Source organism: Meriones unguiculatus, chromosome 3 (genome assembly GCF_030254825.1).
Source record: "Meriones unguiculatus strain TT.TT164.6M chromosome 3, Bangor_MerUng_6.1, whole genome shotgun sequence".
Taxonomy (NCBI): Eukaryota; Metazoa; Chordata; class Mammalia; order Rodentia; family Muridae; genus Meriones; species Meriones unguiculatus.
The window spans coordinates 113,330,192-113,348,864 of NC_083351.1; the positions used below are offsets into that span (position 1 = coordinate 113,330,192).

An 18,673-nucleotide genomic window follows, 5' to 3' on the forward strand; every position below is an offset into this window, starting at 1 on the left:
ATTTCTGCAGTCCATTTTAAATTTCTTCTACCTTTAGTCACTTCCTTGAAAGACTTGCAACAAATTAGACTTAAATAATTTTTTGGCTAAAAATTATTCTGTCATTTTATGTATTTTTTCATGTTAACTCCTATATCCTAAATTCTTTCTTCATTATCTTCAAATATTATCATAAGGTTCACGGAATAAAAAACATGTCCTGGAATTATGCTCATTCAGGGGCCATGTAATCTCATAAGAGGCTTCAGCACAAGTGACTTTCTTACAACATGATGTTGGAGCACAGAATGGTCTCATCGTATGATTTTTCTGTGTCCTTATCTGTACTTTCAGTATCCCAATGTTGTCAGCGAGACTCCATTACGACTTGGCTGTTCTCTACTGATGCTATTCACAACCAGGCTTTTTTTTCCCCTGGAATCCCTGAGCCCTGAGTAGCCCGATGGCTCAGTTGGTCACATCCTTCAGGTGCTTGTGTAAATGTAAACTTTTTATAAAGTCACTGTATAACAGACGAAAACAGCATGATTAAAAACAGACTTTTGCAATGCTCTTCCTATCTAATTCTATTGAATAGTTTTATTGTCAATTTGTCCACCATGAATGTATAAAATGAAGTAGACAATTTTTTTTTCAACATTGGATCCAAGTGGGTTCTTTTTACTATTGTAAATATAAGCATTTCTTTTCAGTATGGACATAGCAGTTGCATATTGGATAAAAGCTTCATAATTAGTTTACCAAATTCTATGTCTTCCTAAGTCCAATCAGCTGTTAAAAATTCACAGTTTGCAATGCAGTACACATTACACAACTTGATGACTCATTAATTTAAGCCATGAGATGGCTCATTGGTTAAAGCACTTACTAGACAGAAGTTAGACCGAGTTAGCAAGAGACAGGATATTAATCTCACGGACATATTGCCATGTGCTTGTGTCTCCTCATTGTAAGTATATATACATGCACATCACACACAAACAGGAGAAAAAATACAATCCCAGAACATTCTTGAAAGTTTAAAACAACAGAACATTAACTCTATATTGTTGGGATCCATAAGCAGGCATCTCTATAGCCAGCCCTACGGGACCTGACAAACCAGATATCAGGCATCTGTGAACCCACCTACGGACCACTCTAGACCACCTGAAACCACCTGCGCATGCTCTGGGTCACCCCATGAGAGAACTCGCACCACTTCTCTCTCTCACATACTCTACCCAGAGACAGGCTCTGTAATCCCTTTCCCTTTCCCTTAATAAACCTCCCACTTGGAACCAGTCACGTAGCGTGATTTGTCAACCCTCTATGTAACTTTGCTGCACAGTTGTAACATATATGGTATAAATAAGGCAGCAAATTTGAGAATCAACCCCTCCCCCACACAAATAAAACTCCAAAAGTTTTATAGTGAATGCACTAAACAACACTAAACACACTGTGCAGAGAGAAAATAGGACTACAGAGAAGAGAAATGTATTACTTTACACAATAAACAGTCAAGAAATGCAATGAGTGGATTGAGTATTAAATGCAGAATGGTGACATAAGATAACCCAATACCAAAGAAGTAAGAGTTTAAATAAAAATGACAACAAAGAATAGTGAAGTTGTAAACAAATATACAAGAAAAACCACAAAAATACCAACTTAATTGTAAAGACTTCTTCAAATAAACAGATATTTAACAATTGTAATCTGATCTGCCTTTATTTTTCTTTTATGTTACTTTTAAAATAGCGTTATATGCCTTTCTCTCGTCAGGAAAGCATGCTTTCATTTTATTTTTTTTAAATCAAGGTAAATGCCAAATATATATATTGCAGTACCAAATATATATTCCAAAATGATGAAGAAAATTTGCTCTTTATAATAATTGTGTTAGGACACCTATATTTTCTTTTTTGTTTGTTTGTTTCAGTTTTTAAAATATTTGTTTATTATTTATTTATTACAATTTATTCACTTCGTATCCGGGCAGTTGTCCCTCCCCCCCACATCGTCTCCTCCCATTCCTGCTCAATATGTCCCTCCCTTAGTCCTCTGATAGGGGAGGACCTCCTTCCCTACCATCTGACCCTGGCCTATCAGGTCTCATCCAAGCTGGCTGCATTGTCTTTCTCTGTGGCCTGGTAAGGCCAAACTCCCCAGCGGGAAGTTCTCAAAGAGCCAGTCACTGAGTTCAGGTCAGAGACAGCCCCTGATCTTCTTACTAGGGAATCCATGTGGAAACTGAGCAGCATATGGGCTTCCTCTGAGCAGGGAGTCTCTGTCCTTTCCAAAAAGCATGCTTTTAAAATATAATCCATTCCAACGTTCTCCCCCTGCGCTGTGTTTAGCTGTATCGCATGATGTCTGGTTGTCTTATGACTGAGAAAGTGATTGCTCATTTCTTCCTTCCTGTGTCTCTGGGAGTTTTCTCCAAAGTTAAGTTACTGTGCACTTTTTTACAATTGATGTAACTGGTGACTCTCTTGTGGAAAATGCCTTGAGTTTGTGCAAATATGTCTCATAAAAAAATCTTCATCCTAATTTTTGCATCAGTCAGTAACATAGACACTGTGATTAATAGGAAATGATGATGGTTATCTTCTTGATTTTTCTATTCCTTCATATTTATTTGGAATCCTGTTTTTAAAAAAAGCTGTCTTTCACCCCATTCATTATCACTCATGTTATAATTATAGAGATTACAAGTGATCAGTATGGCCTCAACAAGAGCTGCTTCACTGTTTCATTTTATTTTATTCCTTGACTTTGTTCCCTCCACATAGAATAATATAATTACCTCTTGTAGTTCTAGATTCAACATTGGTAATCTTCCCACTTGTCTTCAGTGCTTATCAATTTTCCTTCCTCATATTTTCTCCCTAATTACTGGAATCTTAGGACCTAGATATTCTCAACTACTTTTATAAATTTTAAAATTTACCAGAAAAAAAAACTCAGAAAATTTTAATGATATGTGGTGTTCTAGAATAGAGGAATATTACATTCTTGTGCCGTAATGTGTGAATATGTTAAAAACAAAAGCAGATAACCCCATACACTTGAAATAAGAATCTAGTATATCTTTGACATGATAATTGCAATGGCAGTAAGTTAATATCTCTCAGAACATCATCTTATCTTTCAAAAAAGCAACATGTGTATCTCTGGAAAAGAATTTTCAGTGTGATAGTAACGTAATATTTAAGAATTTAAATTAAAAGCGGTCATATTGTACAGTGACAGATAGGAGTACTGAAGTCAGACCATTGCTATACTAGAGCTGACATGCCTTGACTTTTTTAAGTTTAATTTCCCATTTATTCAGATTTTGCCTTTTTTATTTATTCTTCTCACATATATTACAACCTGACAGTACTTTCCCCTCCTTCAACTACACCCCCTCCCTTTCTCTCTCTGACTATGTGCCTTTCCCCTTGCCCAAACCCACTTTCCTCCACATCCCCTCAGAAAACAGCCTGTTTTCCAGGGACATCAACCAATAATGAGTATCAAGCTACAATAAAACAAGGCATATCAAGGCAGGGGGAGACAACCTAGCAGAAACAAAAGGTCCCAAAAGCACATGCCTTGACTTCTAAGTTCACATGTAACAGCTTCACATTGTGTCTGAATATTATTACTGAAAATGGTGTACAATTCCATGATATTAACATACAACTCTGTCTTACTTCCCAAATATTGTTCACTAATGCTGGTATTTCTATACTCATACTAAATCTGAGGAAAAGTAAGGCAAGAATTTCTTCATGAAACAAAATTAAATGAAGTATCAGAGAGTAATTAGATCACAAAAAATACAAAAAGAAAAAAAAAATAACCAATTTGTTGCCAGAGGCTACAGAATTGGATAAATAGCAAGAAAATAAAAGCTTAATTCAGTGACACCATTAAACTAGGCTTGTTTTCCTGCAATTCTTAGAGTAACTGAAACTATAATTAATGTCTTTACGTTGTACAAAGTTATACACATACATATGAAGGCACTACAACAATCTAGTCCTCCAACGGGAGAGAAACAATGACCGCAAGAAGTGGGCAATTGGATTACTTTTGCCTGAAGAGATTTGTCATTCTAAAATAATTATCTTCATTCTGATGAACCTATAAAAACGGTGGTAAAGTCCACGAAACCTACAAGATAGTCAGCAGACAGAATTCACATTAAAAGAGGTGTAGCTGGATATCTTGGCTCAGTTGAGAGGCTCAGGTAAAAAGATTGCCATGGATTATAGGCCAAGTTAGGCTACAGTGTAGGACCCCCATCAGAAAGCAAAATCAGAAAAGAAAAAAATGCTTCACATAAAATGTAAAGTGGAGTCTTATGTAGTCTGGTCTCTACTGGCAGCATTTCAAAGTCACAGCACGGTGTTCAATCACCTGGCATGCCAGATTGTTACAGAAATAGGTAGTTTTAATGATAAGGGAAGAGGAATGACTTGGTCTTATCTGCAATAGCTTGGGTACAGAGTTTTAAAGCAGGCTAAAAGTAGTTCAGACAGAATATGTGCACTAGCGAGAACAGGTAGCTTGTACCATCTGGAGGTCTTGTCTTGGTGTTTTTCACACCTCTCTTTTCAAGAGATGTTTTTTTCTTTTCTTTTCTCTCTCTCTTTTTTAAACAAAAGCAAGGGAATTTATAAGTTTGTAGAAGTATGTTATAGCTTTCTTAACATTTAGTTGGATATAAATCTCTCTTAAAGCCATGAAAGAATTTTAACACAAGCACATACACATGATATAACATCAAATAAAGAGACCAGAGGCTATGAATCTGAAAGAGAGAGAGAAAGAGACAACCACAAGGAGGAAATGGAGGGAGGAGAAAGGAGAAAACGCTGTAATTGTATTTTAATTTCAAAAACTAAAACATATGAAAGCATCAAATTATAATAAATAAAAATTAAAAAGAAAAAAATGTAAGATGTGGAACAGCAGGCCAAATGCTTTTCAGACACACACACATTTAAATATATATACATATATATACTCCTACCTATATTTAAATATAAACATATATAATAAAAGCATATTTATGTGTGTAGGTTCATGATCACTTACATTTTTATAAACAGATGTTTGCACAATTGTAGTTAACATACTGAGTCTGTCTTTTGCCTACAATAATTTAGCCTGAAACAATACAACAAATTTATAAGAAGCTGTAAGTGAATTCTTAATTGATTGTCAGTTATAAAAGATCTCTGAAGCAAGCCAAGCAGGTAAGACCTGGTAAAAATAAATGGTAATAACATGAATAAATAAAAAAATTACAAAATTTTTTGAGTATAGAAATAATGCAAAAAAAATAAAAATAAAACATGCTGCACATGATGAGAAAATTAACATATGTTAAAAGCCCAAAAAATAACAAAACCCAGATGGTTGAGCAGAAAAAAAATAGGTTGGATGTGAAAAACAATTTATAGGGGGAATAAGCATGCCAAACCAGAACCAGGAAATTACAACTTAAAGGCATGATATGAAATGTTTTTAATACCTATTAAAGTTTAAAAATTAAGCCTAAAAAAGCCAATGTGAAGGGAAACATATGAAAGAAGAGGAGTTTGTATGATGTGGAAAGGATAGGAGCTCCAGAAGGACCAAAGATATCTGGCACAGGGGTCTTTTCTTAGAGTGACACTCCATCAAGGACCATGTATGGATGTAACCTAGAACCTCTGCTCGGATGTAGCCCGTGGTAGCTCAGTAACCAACTGGTTTCCCATAGGAAGGGGAACAGGGACTATTTCTGACAGGAACTCAATGGCAGGCTCTTTGACTTCTCCACCCCTCAAGGGAGGAGCAGTCCTGCTAGGCCACAGAGAAGGACTTTGTAGCTAGTTCTGAAGATACCTGATAAAACAGGGTCAGATGAAAGGGGAGGAGGTCCTCCCCAATCAGTGAACTTGGAAAGGGGCAGGGAAGAGATGAAGGTGGGAGAGAGGATTTGGGAGGGAATGAGGGAGCAGATACAGCTGGGATACAGAGTTAATAAAATATAACTAATAATAAAAAAAATCAAATAAAAGTAAAAAAAAAAAAGAGCCAATGTGAAAAAGCACTGTACAATGCACAACATGAATTCATGCTTGGCCTAACAGAAGGTAACTTAGGTACAGTGATTTGTGAGCACAGACTGTAGAAAAATGGGCCCAGTTCTGTCTGCTTCCTGTATGCACATGACCTGAGCTCTGTGCATATCTGTCATGTGGCTATAAATGCCATTTGTAAAAAGAACCTGTAAATTGTGGCAATAACTGTAATAAGCCTATTCTAATGGGTGTCTGATTAAATTACATATTTCTAAGAAGGTCACAGTTTGATATTCTGGAGGTAAGAGGCTTGAATTCAACTCACAAAAAGAAAATATGAGAATATACACTGTGGAAATAAATACTGCATATTAGTAAACACTGATATCTGTATTGATGCAAATGTAGAAATGAAGCATAGAATTGTTTTATAAATAATAATAATAATACAAGCCCAGAATATCCAAATACCAAAATCAAGTGAGTGAATAAGCTAGCACATGAACACACATGCTACTCTTATCCAGAAGGAAATATTTTGAGCTATCTTTTTGTGCAACAAAAGTCAATGACTAGTGGGTACAAGATAATAAAAGTCTGATTTCTGCAATTAATAAAAAGTGTATACTTTATATATGTCAAACTACCTTTCTGAACCTTTAATAATAAAAGGAACTTGCCATAAAAACTAGAGTACATGATTGTTTATAGTTTGGACTATTTGATATAGACCCTAATATTATAGTAAAAACGATGATCATGCCAACGAAGTTTATGGAGTCTCAATTTTACACAAATAAGTAGGGGCAGCTGAAGCAATGTGGGAATGGGAGAGATGGCTCTCCCTGGGAAAAGCACATCATGGTGTCCAATACCAAACTGTCAGCCCTGAAAACATATACACATGTAAAAGTATATGGGCCAAAATTGTTATATTTAGAAGCAATATGTCTATACAAATACACATATGCATACAATAGCTATTTGTTAAAATAAAAGCCATGAAGTTGGAGAGAGGAAAAGTGCATGTGACAGGAGAATGGAAAAGGGAGGGAGAAATGTTGTAATAAAATTATAATTTCAAAAGAAAATCACTGAAGCTGATAATAGCAGCTGGATCAACATAATATTAATAGCAGCCAAGGAGAGAGCAAGTAAGCTGGAGAGTAAATAAAATTAATATATAACTTAGAAATACACAAGAGAGAATGAACTTAACTGTCACTGGGAGTTTTTAAAAAGCATCTTAGAAAATTAGCAGTGTCATGGAAATTTGATGATAAAATTATTTTGGCCCTTGAATGTTTACTCTAACCACCATATTAATTAAATATGATTCCCCAAGGAAGACAGTTTCATGTTTAGCCAATTCCTTTTGGTTCTTTTAAGTAAATTGCTAAAGAATGTATTTCAGTAAACAAAGGGCTAAATCAAATTTCAGGGGCCCAAGAAATGCATAAGCACACAGTCTACAAAGAAAAGAAAAAAAAAAAAAAAACTACCTGAGATGGGAAGTTTTCCCAACTATAGACATTTCCAGAATTTATCTAATCCATGTTAGGATAGCCATACCAAGCATTCTAGGACAACTGATGAGGACCTAATCTAATAAGTGGAGAAAATGAAACAGCAGTACTCAGAATTTATTTTGAGCACGGGTACCCATACCAGGAAATAACAAGAATACATACTTCAGAGACCTGTAGCTTACCCCTACATTACTTTGAATGAGGAACAGAACATTTGATGAGCGAGCAGGAGGAAGTGGATATGTATATGGCAATAACTCCTGAAGGATAAGAAGTGGAGCCATAAGGCCCATTGGGATATTTTGGCTGCCATTCTAGCTACAAGCTTGGAGAAGAGTCTATGTCACAGAATCAGGCAGGATACCCAGGATCTATGTTGACCTCCTTGTGGGCATAGCTCCACTGGTACCCAGAATTCTAAATGCACCCTTAACATACACACACACACACACACACACTCTCTCTCTCTCTCTCTCTCTCTCTCTCTCACACACACACACACACACACACACACACACACACACATACATATAAACATACCCACTCTTTTTCTCCTGAGGTTAAGTTGAAGGAACTGAAATGGGACAAGGGAAGAGGGCAAGAAAGAAAGAAGGAGAGAGATGGAAAGAGGAAAAGAGAGAGTCTATGTTATTTGTTCTATTAATTTTAATTTCCTGTAGATTTCACTGAGACTTTGCCCTATATTTTTATTTTCGGATTGGATTTCTTTGCTTGCTTAAGTGCAATTCCTTAAAGCTGAAAACCTGTTCTTTTTTTTTAAATTTATTTATTTTTATTACAATTTATTCACTTTGTAGCCCCCTGAAAGAAAATGCAGTTGGTTTTGTTATAAATTGGTATTATATGTCTGCTCAAGTATTAAAATTATCAGTTCCTTTAACTTCTAGGTTAGTATGAAGACAATATTCATTATGAGGTTTATATTGTTGAGGTAGTGTTATCCATGCTAATTTTGTTTGCTTGCTTGATTACTTTACAGCCTGAACCCAGCCCCCGCCTTCCTCTTTTCTCAGTCTCCTGAGAAAAGTCTCATGCCCTCTCTCCACCAATCCCTCCTCTGCTTTTTCTCATAGAAGGAGAGTACTCCAAGGGGTATGAACTCCTTGGCATCTCAAGTCGCAGCAGAACAAAGAGCAGCCTCTCCTACTATAGCCTGCCAAGACACCCCAGCTAGGGGAAAGAGATCCAGAGGCAGGCAAGAGTAGGGACAGTCCCTACTCCCATTGTTAGGGAACCCACATGTTGACCAACCAAGCTGCATATCTGCGACATATGTGTAGGATTTTAGGTCAAGCCATTGCGTTCTCTTTGGTTGGTGGTTCAGTCTCTATGAGTGCCCATGTGTTCAGGTTAGGTTACTCTGTAGGTCTTCTTGTGGTGTCCTTGACCCCTCTAAATCCCTGAATTCTTTTTCCCACACTTCCACAGAAGTCCACAAGCTCAGTCTATTGTTTAGCTTTGGATATCTGCATGTTTCCATCAGCTGCAGGCTGAAGTCTCTCAGAAGACAGTTATGCTAGTCTCCTGTCTGCAAACATAGTAGAATATCATTAATAGTAAGAGGGATTCGTTCTCTCCCATGGGGTGGGTCTCAAGTTGGGCTAGTCAATGGTTTGCCATTCCCTCAATCTCTGATCCATCTTTTTTTTTTTTTTTTTTGGTTAATAATATTTTGTATTAAATTTTTATTTTTTATATTAATTACAGTTTATTCACTTTGTATCCCAGCTGTAGCCCCCTCTCTCATTCCCTCGCAATCCTACCCTTCCTCCCTCATCTCCGGTGCCCCTCTCGAAGTCCACTGATAGGGCAGATTCTCCTCCCAATCCATCTAACCCTATCTTGTCAGGTCCCATCAGGACTGGCTGCCTTGTTCTCCTCTGTGGCTTGGCTAGGCTGCTCCTCCCTGGGGGTTGGGGGGAGGTCAAAGAAGATTGACCTCTTAATCCGTCTTAATCCCTATACTTCTTGAAAGCAAAACAAATTTTGGGCTCAAGGTTTTATGGGTGAGTTGGTGTTTCCTTCCCTCCACTGGAAGTCCCACCTGGCTACAGGAAATGGCAGCTTCAGGTTCCTTAATACCCCTCCCCCTACTGCTAGGAACTTTGGCTGTTAAAATGAAAAACCAGACATCATACAAATTTCCAGGCAAATGGATGTAACTAGAAAAGATCAACCTGAGTGAGGTAACTCCGACCCAGAAAGACAGGCACAATATGTACTTACTTATAAATGGATATTAGCCATAAAGAACAGGATAACCAGGGTACATTTGAAGTCGATGGAGGGAGAGAACTGATTGGGAGAGTGGGTGAGGATGATAATGGGAATCAGGTGTGGGAGAGCTGGTTGGGGTAGGACATAGGACCAGGAGATAGAGCTCATATCTGTGGGGGAGGGACATATCTGGACCAGTGGAGGCTCTAGGAATTCTATGGGGGTGATCTTAGCTGAGATTCATGGTTATTTTTAGTAGCTTCCACAACTTAAGCAAGATAGGGAATATGTTTTTTGGTTTAAAGTGAACCCAAATGTTATGACTTTATTGAATAATAATGTTGATTACCAGTTTCATCCCTTAGAAAGTACTTATGTAAATGAATATGCAGATACATTAATTTTCCTTTATTACTTAAATTGTCTTCAAAGTATTTCAGGGCTTTCTGAAAAAATAAAAACAAACAAAACCATGACATGACTGAGTTTATTCATCAAAACTGTAAAGGTTTAATTCTGACAAATAAACTAAGGAGTTTCACAAAAAGATAGATATGTTGGCACACACACCCTAACTGCCTGTTTGTATGACAATAGTGGTTAACTCATTGGGAGCATTTTTAGAATTTTTTTAAAATACATTTTGCTCAAAATCAATTTTAGGTCAAACTTAATTTGATATTTTTCAAAATTTCAAAGTTCATTTTTATGTTTTAAGCATAGGAAAGGGTGATTCATTAACACTCTACTATTTTTTTCCTAGTTGTTTATGCTGAACACAAATATCTCAGTTTGTCATGCAAACAGATTCTGCTTTAATTGAGAGCCAGTCTGTTTGCCTTCCTCGGTTAATTTCCATGTGAGTCGAGAGAGAGAGAACTGGAGAGAGGCAAAGATTCCTGTGTACACACTGACAAAGGCAGGGATCCCAGCCCAGGCACCCATCTCTTTTCATTTCTTTTTAAAGACATCTATTTGCATGCTACTTATTTTTTATCTTACAGCTGATGGAGCTTTAATTATGTGGCAAGCTTTCCTATCAATTCCAATTTATAGTTGTTTGAAATTCATTCCCAGGTGTCAGATTGAATCGTCTGCTTCTCTTTTAATGATTAGGGCACATAAATATTTCTTCCTGGTAAGTAATCTCTTTGGGTTTTTCTCTTAAGCACCTGGGCCTGTGTGTGAGAAGACATGCATTGTGCAAGTAAAAAGCTGGAGGTGATGCTGTAAAGTGGCCTTCCAAAGAACAGAGCAACCCATGTGGTTCCCTAAATAAGAGCACTTCCAGACTGATACTGAAAACCTCACAGTACACCGAATTGTCATCATCAAAGATTTCAGACAGCTTTGATGCATTGGAACATTTTCAGTATTTTCGATAGCCCCCTTAGGCCATGTGCTCTACTGAGCATTTAAGGAACAGTATTTCTGTATTGCAGCATTAAAGTTCTTGCAAAATTAGAAATAATTGGCAGTTCAATTTAAGTAAGGGACTTTGAGGGGAAGCATAGTCAGACTAACAGATGTGACAGGTGACATCCTTTAGAAAAAGAAAAGAAATATCAGAAGTGAACTGTGCCGTGAACCTGGGCAGTTTGCTTTTCTTCACATTTTGAGCTTAGGGACAAATAGCTATTATTTTGTTTTGCTGATAAAAAATTTTTTTGAAAGGGATAATTTTTCTTTATCCTTTATTCTCTGCCCTTGTTGCTATTACATTTACATAAGAAGTTTCTACTTTTCCAAGGTGGAGATTTTTCAAAATGCTCCACATATACGAATCAACAAAATAATTTAACATTAGTTTAATTTTTTATTTGCTTTGTGTGTAATCTTATTGCAGCATCTCAGTTCTGTGTAATAATCTCAAACAATACTTGCTTTAAGAAGAATGACACAATTATGCACGTTTATAAACCATTCCATTGTATAATGCTCAAAAGATGTTTTTTAATGAGCTTAACAGGAAGAAATTAAAAACAAGATAAAGCTCCTTGGAGGCAATGCAGAGTAGTTAAGGAAATTATGCAGTGCTAAATGGGCGTTTAGGAGAAAGCAGAGGAGACTTGAAAGTCACACTGGAGACTGACAAACTGCTAAGCTTCCGCATTGAAGACTCTCACCAGAGGAGACAGAAAACTAAACCCGTGAGCACCGGAGACAGGATCACCAGCTTAGATTGGGGCATTTAAGTTAAATTAGAGCAAAAAGCCATGCTGGATATTTTAGTTTCCTCCATATGCCCTTGGGGAAGGCATCACGACAAAGCTTTAGATAGACTACCATTGATCTCCTGAGTCTATAGAATCTATCTTGACATTTCTTTGAAATTGTCTGCCAGTATATTGCATCAATACACAGAACTGCAGCACATGGAAACATAAAAATATGCAGAATTGCGGAAGTTAGGATAAACTTTAAGATAGCCATAAACAGAGGATTGCATTGTACTTACTGTGAAGTCCCTTTATGTCTCACCTGAAATTTAACTGTATTAAAAACTCCTTAAGAACAACCTAAACATACTTGTACAGCAAAAACTTACCCATATTCTAGCACTGAGAGTACTGTAGAAGTTAACTTTGTAAGGCAGTACAAAACAAAAGCCCTGCTTCCCCTTATGACATATGATGACCGCAAAGTAGGTTAGTCTAAGACAATTTCCACAGGAATCACTAAGGTATTCTAGAGACATAGCTTCCGTAAAGTCCGCTTAAAGAATTACATTATTTCATTACACATTAAAAATGTGATAATTCCACATTTTGTCACACTAAACATGTAATTCCACTGACATCTTATATGCTCATGTATTTAAATGACACATATTTCAGAATAATATACTTCTCCAGCTATTATATATTTACAATCCACAGCTTCTCAATTTGAAATCCTTCTCTCTCCCTCCTTCAACCTGTTCCTGTCTGGTCCTCTCCCTCTCTCCCTAAACAAGCTTTTCTGGTAGAAAGCTTCAAAAGCTTCAAAGTACCTCTTTTATTGGTACCTTTGCCTTTTATCCCTCAAATCTTTCCTTGACCTGGTTACTCACTCCTGTGAATCACACACTTAAGAGATGCTGTGATCTCACTTCCCTCCTCCCTTCAGCATTACTTCAGACACAATTCCAGTTGTGTCGAACCCTGGGGTCCAGCCAAATCAAATTACACACCTTACATTGAATGCTACCTTTATTTATTCTGTCTTACCTGACAACAACAACAGCAGCAATCTTTAATGTCTTTTGCCTTTTTGCTCAAAAAATTTTGGTATGGTTTAGAAGGACTTTAAATAATCCCTCGCCTGATCCTTCCATTTATCCTTATATTTATCATTTTGTGCTTTTTGAATTAATAAAAAATTAGCACTCATGTTTTATTAATATCCGTTTATGTACACATTCACATATGGCATATGCACTTATCTTTATGTATATTTATAACATGAGTATATTTTAAATTTATGTGCCTTCTTGGAGGGGCCCGTGGAGGCCATTCTCTTTGAACTAGCTCAGACTCTCTTGAAATAGAGATGTAGGCAGTTGTGAGCTACCATTTGGTTAGGAATTTAAACCTGGGTCCTCTGAAAGAAAAGTAAGCTTTCTTAATCAGTGAATATCTTTCTAGCAAGAAACATAATGAGATGAATTATGCTAAGAGAAAGTATATGATAAAAGAGTAAATAAATATAGGAGAGATACTGCATCTGTAAACATTCCTAATGCTAATACTTTAGAGCTATGTCCTATGTCACATTTTAAACTATCGTAATTACTAACATTCTCTACATATACCTTGGTCGGTAACCCAGGCCTACACATGGAATTTTAAGCCACTTTTTAAAACCAAATGCTGTACTGGAATTATTTATTTTTAATTTTTGAACCACAAGTACTTAGACAATGAGAGAGGATAGAGAGATATCTGAAAGTACATTAGTGTGTACTGTTAAAATCACATTCAATGAAACCAATATAACTACAGTGCTTTCAATATAGGTATACTTATATTTCCGAGATAATAAAAAATAGACCTTCTTAACTTCATTTTCTTCAAGTTGAAATATCTTCCTGGGAAACACCTGACAGTTTCTCTAGTTGAAAACTATTTGATAACTTTAAATATGCAGATCAGCCTGGGGCCAACATTACCTTGGGATTCCCAGTAGAGAAGAGGTTGACTCTATTTACAAAGTGAAAATCAGCACTTATTAAATCAAATCTCTCTTGTACCAGGCAAGGATTATGGCAGTCTCACAGCTCAGTGATGTACGTGCCTTAAATCCCTATGTACATTATAGAAAAATTCCTTCAAAGACCTTGTCTAGTACATACTGTGTACTTGTCAGCCTGAAAACTATGACAAACCTAGGGATGGTTTCATTGTTTTGGTTCTCTAGCATTACAGAAACACCACCAACAAAAGCATAAATTTCCTTTTCCTATTAAAATGTATTAACATTTCAAAAATTCTGAGTGTCATATATGAAACTATTTTATTCATAAATTAGACATAGATTCTGGGATTCAATTAAATCTAAAATGAACAAAATATTTCTAATATACCAATTTTGGTGAAACATTTAGATGTACCAAATTTAATTACAAATTAGGTGGTTTTCAATATGTTTTTTATATTCAAAAGTAGAATTATGATTGATTTACAAATCAAGTAACATTAGTTTACATATTTCAGTTTTCAAAACATAAAATGAGTGGGTAATTACAATACCTACCTCATATAGATGTTGTAGTCATTAAATGACTGCGTTTATACTACTCAGTATATTCAATACTAATGCTCTGTAATTATTTTATACTGCCATTCTTTTTTTTATTTTATTTTATTTATATGAGTGTTCTATCTGCATTTACACCTGCCAGAAGAGGGAATCAGTTCACATTATAGATGGTTGTGAGCCACCATGTGGTTGCTGGGAATTGAACTCATGACCTTTGGAAGAGCAGACAGTGCTCTTAACCACTGAGCCATCTCGCCAGCCCCCACTGCCATTCTTTTGTTTAACAAAAAACATAACTCATATTTAAATTTATGGGTAAACATCATTTCTTAATAAATTGAATAAAAAAAAAACCACAAGCAAGCTTGTCATGAAATCCATTTGAGACTCTGAGGCTTGTTACCAATTGTTATTGCTTTTCAATTTTCTATTGCAGTATAATATTTTTAGAAATAACAAGAATGGAAATGTAAAGGGATGGTTTTGAAATCTTGAGAATTATTATGTGTCTTTATTTGCAGTCCTGAGAAATCTTCTCTTATAACTTTCCTAAATAAGAACTACCCTCTTACATACTTTGCATTATATTTGGAACTGACATTGATGAAATAGGGTAGTTCAAGTTACGTTGTTACTATTCCCAGTAACTTGTAGAGAACAGTGGAGCAGAGTGTAATTAATTCAATCATCTGAGTGCATTTATCATAGAACTGGAAGTTCACATAATAAATATAACATTTCTTATTAATCTGAGGTTGTTTATATAACAACAAATGTAACAAAGGAGTCTTGCAATTGTGTCATGAGCAATCTCTTTCCTTACAGAGTTTAGCTAAGCTGACATAAATCTATATGTTAGTAGACATTGCTTTATCAGTGCAGAATGTGTGCAGAAATACCTATGATTTGTTTCTATGAAAATGTGAATCAAAGCATGGTTTTGTGAAGTCTGGGTTCCTAGAATCTTGTACTCATTAAAAACATTGTAAAAGTGTCTGCTTCTTTAGTACTTCGTCCTTGTACCCATGAGTAGAGACTGGAGGTCTTTTTAAATATATGGAGCCATTTGCTGCGCATCCAGTGAAAGGTGGTATTTTTCATTTCAGTCTCTGATGCTTTGTCCTGCTTTCTTCTGCCCTGGTACATCTAGTCACTTCAAAAATCATACACATGTCACAGACCACATAGAACTCACTTAATTCCTCTCTAGCACTGAACCCTCCTTTCTGCTGTTAGCCCCCAGAAAATTGATTTGGAAGGATTAAAACATGCTCATTCTACAGCATTAGAGAAGAATGCTGGGATCAGCCTCACCTCTGTAGATTGGATATCCCTGCCTACTGACTCTAAGCTGCATGAAAATGAATATTAGGACATTTTCAGAAAAATGTTTGTTTGTTTTGTTTATGTTAAACCTGTTCAGAGACAAATCCTTTGTCTCTGTTGCTTGTTTCTAGTCCTTTCAATGATTAGGTTCTAGCATAATCTACAATCTTGTTTGCTCTTAAAAATGTTGGGAAAAGAGGAAGCAGAGGGGCAGGGCAGAACAGTTGCTCTACGTCTACACTAACAGTAGTGTTAATTAGTAATTATGAGGCAGCAGTGTTTTTATTGCTGTCCTAACAGCTGTGGATCTCACCAAGGTCATTGTGTCTTCATTGTATCATTACTTGGACACAAATGAATGGGACATTTCAATATGAGCAAACATATAGAATTAGGAGAATAAGAAAAAAAAATGAAAGGGAGGAAATCCCCATTCACGAAGAACCTGCTTTATGTTATCAGGACTATTAAGGCCTCTTATGTTCATTGTCTTTTAGTTGAAATGCTATAAGAAATAAGCAAGTTATAGGGTGAAAAGAAGCCAAATCACCAAAACTGTTACATTTTCACTTTCTAAAGTTCTATGGTGATCCACACAGAAACATTTTTAGAGAAATGAATTTGTGATTTTGTTTGAAAAAATATTGTGTGACCTAGTGTTAAATATTAAATTTACTGTCTTCCTCTGTGGCCTGGCAAGGCTGCAACCCCCAGGGGGAGGTGATCAAAGAGCCAGCCACTGAGCTCATGCCAGAGACAGCCCCTGCTTCCCTTACTAGGGACCCCACTTGAATACTGTCTGTTGGCTACATCTGAGCCAGGGGTTTTAGGTCCTCTCCATGAGTTGTCCTTGACTGGAGGATACCTGGGCTCAGTTTTTTGTTTTTTTGTTTTTTGTTGTTGTTGTTTTTTCTTTTTTGGCTCTGTTGGTCTCCTTTTAGAGCTCCTGTCCCCTCCAGGTCTTTCTATCTCCCCCTTCTTTGAGGGAGCAGTATAGTTGGAAGAAGAGGTAGGGAGGGTGGGATTGGGAGGAGATGAGTGAGGGGACCATATCAGGAAACCAATTGAATAAATTGCAGTAAATGATTACAATAAAAAAAGAAAAAATCAGTAAAACAATAAAAAATACTTGAACAGTGAGAAAATTGCAAAAAAATTATTGAATTTAGCTCATACAATGTGAAAATTTTACATTTTGATTTCACTTCTTTTATTACGCCAACAAAGTATCACTTTTACAAATAAGTACTAGTGAACACAAGACTGTACCAACTACCAATTAATCAATGCTGCACAGACACTGAATTTTTTAATCTTACATCATCACTCTATGGAGAATACACTACGACCCATGTTAATGATGGTATGAAAAATATAGAAGTCACTTTAATTTACCACAATAGAAAGCTACTAAGTGAATTACATCATGAGACTCATGCAGGATCCGTTCTTGAGTTGTCCAGGAAGCAAACCACTGTACAAAACAAGAACCATCAAGACACCATGGGCTGGAAATGCAGTTAACCTAAATTTATTAAACACAATTTATTAAACAAAGCTAATATAAGACTTAGAGGAAAACAATTTTATATATCTCAGAAAGTGTAATATTGGTTCCTTATCAGATTAAAGAAAATAATGTATTTAGAACAAATTTCTCACTATTTTAACTATGACAAATAAAATTTTCTGAAGAGGAAATGGAGTGGGAGAAGGGAGGTGAGGGAAAGCTAGGAAGAGTGTAGGGAGAAATTGTGGTTGGGATATATTGTATGAGAGAAGAATCTAATTTTAATAAAAAAGCATACTAATGTGATACACACACATATGTTTGCATTACTGTTTTTATTATGCTGGGTTTGCTGCGGGTTTTTTTTTGTTGTTGTTTTGTTTGGTTTTGTTTTTCCTCATTTCATACAATGGGGAAATAATAAGGTAGCAGTAAAAGTACATACATATATATTACATATGACAGTCTTGAGGCTTCAGTGTTGTGGTATATGTGAAAGTGTTCATAGACAGAACAGTGCTTGCTAAACTGTTCTATCTAAACAAATAAAAAGAAACATTAAAAATCAGTTTTCCAAATCCTAGTTATACCATAATAACAAATAATATACTAATTGCAATACTTAAGTGTCCTCTATTGATATACTGTGAAGGTTCATAACATAAAAGATGATCAAGGAAAAAACAATCATGAATTATATGTTCATCTATAATTTGAAATAAAAAGCTAGGTTAAGGGGTACATTAAAAGTCTTCAAAATTTGTTGTGTGATATGTGAAGAGTTGCATGCTCAGGTCAGCACTTCTATGCTGCAACTAACTGTGTGGTATAAATGTATATTTAACCTTGGCTCAACTACTAAATGGAGACTGTAATACTTAGTTATTATGATCCAATAAAGCAGGTCAATATGTAAGATGTTAAGTCGGTGGCTGGCTCATTGACCTTTCTCCCCCTGCCCCCCTCCGAAGGAGGAACACCCTTGCTAGGCCACAGAGGGGGACTTTGCAGAAGTCCTGATGAGACCTGATAAGCTAGGGTCAGATGGAAGGGGAGGAGGACCTCCCCTATCAGTGGACTTAGAGAGAAGCAGGGAGGAGATGAGGGAGGGAGGGTTGGATTGGGAGGGAATGTGGGAGGAGGCTTCAGCTGGGATGCAAAGTAAATAAACTGTATTTAATATAAAAAAATACAAATTTAATTAAAAAATTAGAGAATTAAGTGAATGCAGCTTTTTTCTATTTCTATTAATATCATGACAATTATTGTTGCCATTTTACTGA

General features: G+C 36.1%; 1 protein-coding gene across 5 annotated transcripts in view; it reads right to left on the reverse strand.

Annotated features, from left to right (window-relative positions):
• Window positions 1-18,673, reverse strand: part of LOC110566624 (cadherin-10) — a 203,113-nt gene that overhangs the window by 29,221 nt on the left and 155,219 nt on the right. The gene's annotated exons all lie outside the window — the stretch shown is intronic.